At 29.0% G+C, this 9,474-nt stretch overlaps 1 protein-coding gene and 1 long non-coding RNA gene across 6 annotated transcripts in view; one reads left to right on the top strand and one right to left on the bottom strand.

Annotated features, from left to right (window-relative positions):
- Nucleotides 1–9,474, bottom strand: part of LOC112904791 — a 244,775-nt gene that overhangs the window by 64,923 nt on the left and 170,378 nt on the right. Inside the window, exon 4 of the long non-coding RNA XR_003231368.1 lies at nucleotides 7,793–7,842. This is a non-coding gene — a long non-coding RNA (uncharacterized LOC112904791). The remainder of the gene's footprint in view (nucleotides 1–7,792; nucleotides 7,843–9,474) is intronic.
- Nucleotides 1–9,474, top strand: part of LOC108745126 — a 58,998-nt gene that overhangs the window by 30,070 nt on the left and 19,454 nt on the right. The window lies entirely within an intron of this gene.

The raw sequence follows: 9,474 nt of genomic DNA, 5'->3' as shown, positions 1-9,474 counted from the left end.
AAAGAAAATTTTATTACTCGATATTCTAAATCAAAAAAAATATATATAAATTAGTGAATCGGTATAAAAATGAAGTGATTTAGAAATTTCAGAGAAATAAGAACTGCAAAAGACGTGAAAAATTTGAAAATAATAGTGATTAAAACTAAGAATAACTCTTGTTTGTTGTTGTAATCAAACCGCTAGTGGAAAAACATTTTTTCTAAGAATTTTTCTGTTTATACACTGCACGGAAGGATAGTAACAAAAGAAATTAATGAAATGTATTTTCAAAATAAAGTAGAAACGAAATAGATACATCTATAAATTAGAATAGCTACATAAAAATAGTCTTTGGCTTTTTCTTGATACGTTACTTATTTTTTCCAAAAGTTCTTTTGAGCCGCTAGTAATAATTTACCATTATTAGGTAATTTCTTGGATACTTTATTAATACGATGCCTATACAATTCTGTAATTTTATTACGGATTTATGCTTATGGCTACGTTTAATTACAGAATTATAATTCACAATAACAGTCGATTATCGTTTTTATAAACATAATACCTCTTTTAGAGCATATGAGATTTCGAATTTCCATTTTAGATCTAGCATACTTATTGTATAATGTTTCTATATCTATATACATGTTTATCTACCTATTTATATACACTTATTTATTTATGTATTAGGCTATGTCTATACCATCGCTGTTACGATTACTAATCGTACGTTAACTTAATAGATAATAAGAGACAATGAGTCTCGTTACCTAAGGAATGCATTGCTTAATCACGGTTACTTTACTAGGTATGGACACGTTTCTAAAGATTACCCACATTTGTATTAATACGGTGTGCTTCAAATTAGTAACACAAATGTTGTTACTAATGCACTGTTATTACAATTACGGCGACTAGAATAAATTTAGGAAATTGTGTACGATGTTACAAAGACATTGTTGGGAAAATTCCAAAGCATAGGTTAATGTATTAATGTATTCCAAAAAAACAGGAAGCACAGGAAACATTTAACAAAATTGTGAAGAATAAATAACTATAAAAGGTACGGTCAGGGACTAGCTGCGAGTGGGCCAAACAAATCTTTTAATTTAAAAGTGAAACATTAAAATTATTATTTAATTAGGAAATTTTGATTGGTTTATAAAGTAGACATTATACGATCTCAGTCAAATGACTGCCTCGACTGTGCTGACATACTTTGACCCTCTTGATAAAAGTTTTGAAGACTTTTTGTAAGACAGGCTTAATTTCAGAAATAACGCATTGGATATCTGTTTTCAGTTCACAAATTGTTTGAGGTTTCCTAGCATAAACCTTTGATTTCATAAAATCCTAAAGTAAAAATTCCATAGCGTCAAGTCCCAAAATCTGGATGGCCAATTTCTGAAAATCACCTTCGATGGTTTTCTTATATACATGACATGTTATACCATACTACTGAAACCATCAATTAACATCACGGTACGATATCCTATTCCATTTACATTTAAAGCTTCGCTAGACTCATTCTCAAAAAAGGATGGTCCAATTACACCTCCAGCTCGTAATCTGCACCAGTGATTACCTATCGTTTTTTCCCGAAAAAGACTAGGATTTCCATTGTTTCAAATGCTACAATTCTAACACTTATTAACAAAACTGTCCAAGTGAAACTGAGCTTCAACAGGTAAAGTGACGTTTTTAAAAAGTTTTTTAATCACTGTACAGTTTTCCATTAGCTAATTAACGAATTGTCTTCGTTATAAATGATCTTGTGCCATCAGCCCCTGCTTTGATTGAACTTTATAAGGATGGAGCGCTGGAGGTGAAGCTCTTTGGCAAAAATTCGTAACAGACTGCTTTTGCTCATGTTCAATTGTTGAGATAGTTTTCTATCATTGTTCACACATGGTGTTCTATTTTTTATCACCTATGTTTTTGATATGAATACAAAAATAAATAGTTATAGTTTGTTACAAAATAGATAGGTACAATAAACTTCCCGAAAGTTTTCGAATTGTGTATTATGTTGGTCGCTTTATAATTTTAATCTTAGTGATGGGCAAAGCAAGACAACAACGCACTCTATAATTCGGTTGGTTTTATAAACTGATTACTTTCACAATTTAAGTTTTATTTCCTTTCTTTTACAATTAAATGACCACAACATGTTTGGCGTGTAATGACATAGGCCTAATACTTAATGTACGATGAACAAGGATTTGGCTGCACGTTAAGATTTCACTCGGTTTTTTCTACTTTCATCGATTAAACCGTACATCAGTTGTTTATACTTTCAGTTACACGGACGTGCGTAATGCAATTAAAGTTATTTAGTAAATGTTTTAATTGTCGAATTCATGTGGGTATTGCATAAGCACTTCTTCGCTTCTAAAATAATAAATCATTTTTATGATTTCCGTTAGTGTCATAATCAGGTTTTAATTCGAAAATAAAATTTCATATAGCCACAGTGTCTGCATAATGTATTCCGTACAATTTAATTCAAAGTCACAACGAGAGAAAATTATTCACAATAATTTGTTGGTTTTCTGTTTTATTTTTTTTTTAATTACTATCATTTTTTAAGATATTTCATTATGTCTATAAATTAAAGCCAGATCGGAGTCAAAAGAACAATTTGATATCACAATCAATACCGATGTTTCTCTAATTTTAATTACATTTATTAGATGTTCACTATGTATATTTGTCTTTCTCGGAAAGCACTTACTTTCTTGAATGAATATAAACTTTTGTTCTTCGAATACATCTTCGTGTGTATAGTGAAAGTTTGTGTAAACTCCGATAATAGTTAATTTAAATTGTACCTCTTCAACTTAAAGATATCTACTAATATTTTTGATGAACAGTTATATAATGTGATTAATTATTTTTTTAAATAAATACGAACGTCTGTACTATTATAAGGATCCCTGTAATTATAAATTGTATATTAGAATATAGGTAGATATGTTTTTGGAGGCATTGAGAATTAAATTATATTCTAAGTGAGATTCCAAGATTAAATACTTTCCATGATTCAGTATCTCATAATATAGAATATTTGCTCTCATAGACGGTTTTCTAAAATGCTTCGTTAATAAGTCTACCTTACGTTATAAAACCAAAAATTATTTCTCTAAAACTAATGGATTGTATTTACAAGAGTCTGTCAATCACAAATTATTCAGGAAATATTAATTTTTCCAATTTTAAGATAAAAACAACTAACTGTATGTATCTAAAAGAGTTTAAATGGCAGTTAAAAAAAATATTTTTCTATTAGCTGATGTCACATTTCTAATTTTATTGTTTTCTCATTGTTATTTACTTTTTAGAAGTTTTAATGCTCTTATCAATGTACAAGCAGCATTTTAACGAAAATATTTGTCAGTAACATGATTTATAAAATAAGTCCACTATGTACTTCTGCTATATTGGGTGCTACGTTTTAAAATTAAAATCGTGAACAACATGGGTGTATACGTTAATTCAAAAACATTTTTGCCTGTTACTTGCCACACATATATCTTTTTTATGGTAATGTATGTTACTTTCAAGTCGATACGTAGACAACGCATATAGACAGGTAGAGGTAATTTACTTGATTTACTTCAACCACTTACGTAGCATTTTTATTCATGTTGATGACCTTTCCGTAGCAGCTTAAGACAAAGTCAAAGCACACGTGCACTAAACATGTGAAAATGTTACTATTTGGTAGAATTTCCATTTTAGCATAAAAAAAATTATAAATTATAGATTATTTCTTAATCAATGCGCTGTACTAATTCATAAGCAAAGCAATCACTTTTAGTTCACTTCAGTGGTCTCAGCAGTCGTTTGTTTTATGAAATCATGATGAATACTGTAAATTAAAAAATAATAACAGAAGGAAAGGTTTCGGTTAAAAAATTAATAATTTACATGTATTATTTTTGTCTGCTATTATAATGGAGTCACAAGAACTAAGTCTTAATTAAAAAAGTTAAATTACTGTAGGTATTAGGGCAAAATGATGGTAATATGAGTTTTATCGCACTAGTTAATTGTTCATAACATTCACGTAACAATTACAAATTTTAATTTTTTTGTCTTTCTTTTTTAATAGGTTGTAATTGATTTATGTAGATAGGTATTTAATGAAGTTTATATTGCTTTTGAAAATTATATTTCCATTATAGTTATTTTATGCATGTACACATATTTACTGTTTGCTTACGTGAAAATTAAACCATTATGGAAAAATTACATAATAAAAAGTAGTGTTTATGTGTTTATGTACCTTTTTACTATTTTTTAGTGGAAATTTTAACATTTGGTTAACTGCGTTTGAAGTTGAGCAATATTAAGTACACTAAAAAGATGATGTAAGACATAAACAAATCATAACTTTTATTTATAGCAGTTAATACCGCTAATGCTTGTTAGGGAAAACAATTTTCGCTAACAAGGTATGTGGGACGTAACGACAAAAATTTTTCACACGTTTTCACTGTTATACTTACTACATAAGTACCATACTATGATAAAATACAAATAACGATTCGACATACATACATGCTGCATCAATATAATTACATAGAACTCAAAATTTTCAATAATTGGCAACTAAGGCTATTATCTATTACGTTTTTTCCATTTAAACTGAATGATTTCGATCATATTTATCCTCGAGAAACTTAAGGATGTTTGGNAAGTTGCATGATGAAATGTCAGTCAAGTGTCTTTTTTGCACTTTCACTTCTTTTGTGCACCCACTTGCCTCACTCTAGTATAATCGAGTACTCTACAGGTAATAATAAAAATTATTGTAATAAGTTTCTGTAAATAAATATTGGTTGATATGATAATGCACCTAACTACATATTTATAGAAAGGTGCGTCAATTTACTTAAATTTCTTTACGTTTTGTTAACATGAATGCGGGTAATACGAATGTTATTACGACCCAATTTCTAAAGAGAAATTTTCATGCCGCAGTCGTTGGATTAAGTTTTTTCACATGATTCTAACTTCCTGGTAATCGTAAAGGCTCAAGAACGTATGTAATAAAAAAAATCTCCATTTATTCACAGTAAAAATTTTCTAAATAAAATAAATAAACTAATAACAGCTGCGCAGCATACGTGTGCCACTGACAAGTAATTTAAAGACAATCAAAATAATTAGGTATCTCTGTAGAAATGCAAACAGGAAAATTAACTACATTCAGTTTTTGATTTCTTGTTTTGCTGCCTATTGAAAACATTTAGATTAAGACTAAGAATATTAAACGCCAGATAATTACAGTAGATACTCGATTGTATGAACATCGCATAACGGAAACCGCAATTGTCAACAACATATTATTAATCCGATTATTTGTGCTACGCCGCTGATTGCCGTGAACAAATGAAATCTTCGCTTTTAAAATCGAACGTCCTTTAGCCTTATTGATTGATATTTCGCTGTTTTTGTTGAGCCCTTACTGTAAATTCCCGATATATTTACTATTCCCCCAGTCGTATATTACTTGGAAAGATGTTCTATTGGTGTATTTATTACACTTAATACGTATAATTGCCGATTGTGTGTACTCGGCAAAATTTTGCCTAATTCATAAAATAAGCAATAGACGACTTGCCGATTTCATGTACTAAGCAAAATCGTGACTTAATTCGGGTACTAAGAAATTAAGTGCAACATTCCTTAACGTGAATAAATGTGGACAGCATTTTTTTTTCGATTGACACTGTCGAGTATCTGCGACATTTATTTATTTATTAATTTATTATTACACTTTAAGATGTACCCTCTTTGTCATGATTTTCTTTAGTAGATATTATGTTAAGGTTTCATTTTACTAGCAGAATGTACGCAGAGTTGAGACATTATATGATGATGTTTCAGAATTATTTGACTGCGTTATCTTGAATAATAAGGTCAAGCAAATATGTACAAACTGATCTGACTATCTTGAAGATGATGCACGAATATTGAAAACTGTGTTTAGTTATCAACGGCATACAGCATTTTATCATAAGATTAGGTAATTATATACCTTTTGCGCATAATGCCAATATTATTCATATGCAATAGTTCACGGTATAACGCCGTTTTTTTAAACTATTAATAAATATGTGGGAACACTCGGTATAGCAAGAAATAATTGTGGCTACAATATATTAGAATATGTAGCTTGGTAATTGTGCTTACCTAGGTAAAATTATTACAAAAAGCTCCAACTTATTAAAAGAAAAACGAATAAACCTATTGATAGATTGATAGATCATATTGATATTTAAGGATGTTTGGGTGGTACAATCGGAGACATAAAATTGGAAATTCGTGATTAATTAGGTTTTGCAGCATATCATGAGGTAAATAAATACTATCTATACTAAAAAAAGTATATGGCTTGAGAGAAAATTTGGCATTTGACCAAAAACTTCGAATAAAATAAGAAATAACGAATAATATGGAAAATTTTTAACTGACTTTTGGCAGTGAATATGCCTTGATTTCAACTTCGAAACAAAAAAATATTTAGTTTCAATCTCTATTAATAATGAGCGTAAAACTTTTTAATATGTTTAAATAATAATTAAAACTTTAAAATTGCATTTATTTCAGACAATTATAAATATTATCATTATATTATCAAGTAAAAACGAGATTTTCAGCTAATTTTTCATTTTTTCCTCGATAACCATTTAGTGAATTTGAATAACCTTACGCTAAAGTGATTCTCCAGAGTTCAAGTTACTTATTATAAAAGTTTGAAATTTCTGGTAGCTTTTTTTCTGTTAATAAAAATAAATTTAATCTGTTCGGTTAACGAATCTCCATAAAATGACGTGTAAAATTACAATTTTTTAAAATTTCAATAACTTTTTAACGGTTTAGTGAATCGATTTGTAATATTTACAGAAGTTTTAGAATTGAATGAGGAACGTTCTTCCAAATTTTTATTTGTCTCGTAGCATTTTGACATACCTCCCAAACATCCTTAAGTCTATGTCGATTTAATAGGATTAGGATTTTTTACTTACACAGTGAGTTACAAAAATATGTAGGTGTTAATTGCTAACTTATTTGTCATGAGCAGTTTGTACATTTTCTGTCAGTTGTAATTATTATTACTACTATAAACTATTATAAAGTTACCTATCGGCGAACAACTATTTGATTAGTTATTCCTAAAGTGTAACTTCATTTTGCATATTTTTTGTGTGTTTAGTGTATTGTAACCAAATAAGTTTCCATTCACAAGAAATCGTCTTTAATTTATGACCCCAATGCATTATTTATGTACATACTCTACATTAACAAACATTGTTTTTAACATTAAGATACCGAAATTATTAATAAACTTTGACAAACATGATGATTCATTTTCCTAACAAGGACTAGTTTGTTGACTGACAGTTTCTGCGCTTTGGTTTTCTCGTTCATCTTTAAAAAAATTGTAAATATAGAAGTGAGTCATGTTTGGTCAATGATGCTCGAATGTCGGTAATAAATATTTTAAAACTAGTGATGCCATGGAAACGTTACAACTTGTTATCAACAAGCGGAGATTGCGTGTAGAAGAATGAAAACAATGAAACCGCAGATTTGATTTCAATATTCAATATTTATATATGTATATGTATCAAGGATCTATGGAGAATATTTATTTACAGAAAGAGGGCGAAAATGATTTATCATAGAAATAAACTGAATTTGTAATAAATAATCGTAATAATTCAGCAATTATTAAAGTTGAGTTTATTTCAACTTCTTCAATTAAATAAAATAATAAATTACATGCTTAAGTACTTACCAAGGGGATATGTTTTCAGGGACTTCTTATTGCACAATGCTTCTTCTTCCCTTAAAATAAGAAAGAAAATTTTATTACTCGATATTCTAAATCAAAAAAAATATATATAAATTAGTGAATCGGTATAAAAATGAAGTGATTTAGAAATTTCAGAGAAATAAGAACTGCAAAAGACGTGAAAAATTTGAAAATAATAGTGATTAAAACTAAGAATAAATCTTGTTTGTTGTTGTAATCAAACCGCTAGTGGAAAAACATTTTTTCTAAGAATTTTTCTGTTTATACACTGCACGGAAGGATAGTAACAAAAGAAATTAATGAAATGTATTTTCAAAATAAAGTAGAAACGAAATAGATACATCTATAAATTAGAATAGCTACATAAAAATAGTCTTTGGCTTTTTCTTGATACGTTACTTATTTTTTCCAAAAGTTCTTTTGAGCCGCTAGTAATAATTTACCATTATTAGGTAATTTCTTGGATACTTTATTAATACGATGCCTATACAATTCTGTAATTTTATTACGGATTTATGCTTATGGCTACGTTTAATTACAGAATTATAATTCACAATAACAGTCGATTATCGTTTTTATAAACATAATACCTCTTTTAGAGCATATGAGATTTCGAATTTCCATTTTAGATCTAGCATACTTATTGTATAATGTTTCTATATCTATATACATGTTTATCTACCTATTTATATACACTTATTTATTTATGTATTAGGCTATGTCTATACCATCGCTGTTACGATTACTAATCGTACGTTAACTTAATAGATAATAAGAGACAATGAGTCTCGTTACCTAAGGAATGCATTGCTTAATCACGGTTACTTTACTAGGTATGGACACGTTTCTAAAGATTACCCACATTTGTATTAATACGGTGTGCTTCAAATTAGTAACACAAATGTTGTTACTAATGCACTGTTATTACAATTACGGCGACTAGAATAAATTTAGGAAATTGTGTACGATGTTACAAAGACATTGTTGGGAAAATTCCAAAGCATAGGTTAATGTATTAATGTATTCCAAAAAAACAGGAAGCACAGGAAACATTTAACAAAATTGTGAAGAATAAATAACTATAAAAGGTACGGTCAGGGACTAGCTGCGAGTGGGCCAAACAAATCTTTTAATTTAAAAGTGAAACATTAAAATTATTATTTAATTAGGAAATTTTGATTGGTTTATAAAGTAGACATTATACGATCTCAGTCAAATGACTGCCTCGACTGTGCTGACATACTTTGACCCTCTTGATAAAAGTTTTGAAGACTTTTTGTAAGACAGGCTTAATTTCAGAAATAACGCATTGGATATCTGTTTTCAGTTCACAAATTGTTTGAGGTTTCCTAACATAAACCTTTGATTTCATAAAATCCTAAAGTAAAAATTCCATAGCGTCAAGTCCCAAAATCTGAATGGCCAATTTCTGAAAATCACCTTCGATGGTTTTTCTATATACATGACATGTTATACCATACTACTGAAACCATCAATTAACATCACGGTACGATATCCTATTCCATTTACATTTAAAGCTTCGCTAGACTCATTCTCAAAAAAGGATGGTCCAATTACACCTCCAGCTCGTAATCTGCACCAGTGATTACCTATCGTTTTTTCCCGAAAAAGACTAGGATTTCCATTGTTTCAAATGCTACAAT

This window comes from Agrilus planipennis, unplaced genomic scaffold, assembly GCF_000699045.2.
Source record: "Agrilus planipennis isolate EAB-ADULT unplaced genomic scaffold, Apla_2.0 scaffold37, whole genome shotgun sequence".
Lineage (NCBI taxonomy): Eukaryota > Metazoa > Arthropoda > Insecta > Coleoptera > Buprestidae > Agrilus > Agrilus planipennis.
The sequence above is the reverse complement of the archived record's forward strand: the minus strand, read 5'-3'. Positions and strand labels throughout refer to the sequence as shown.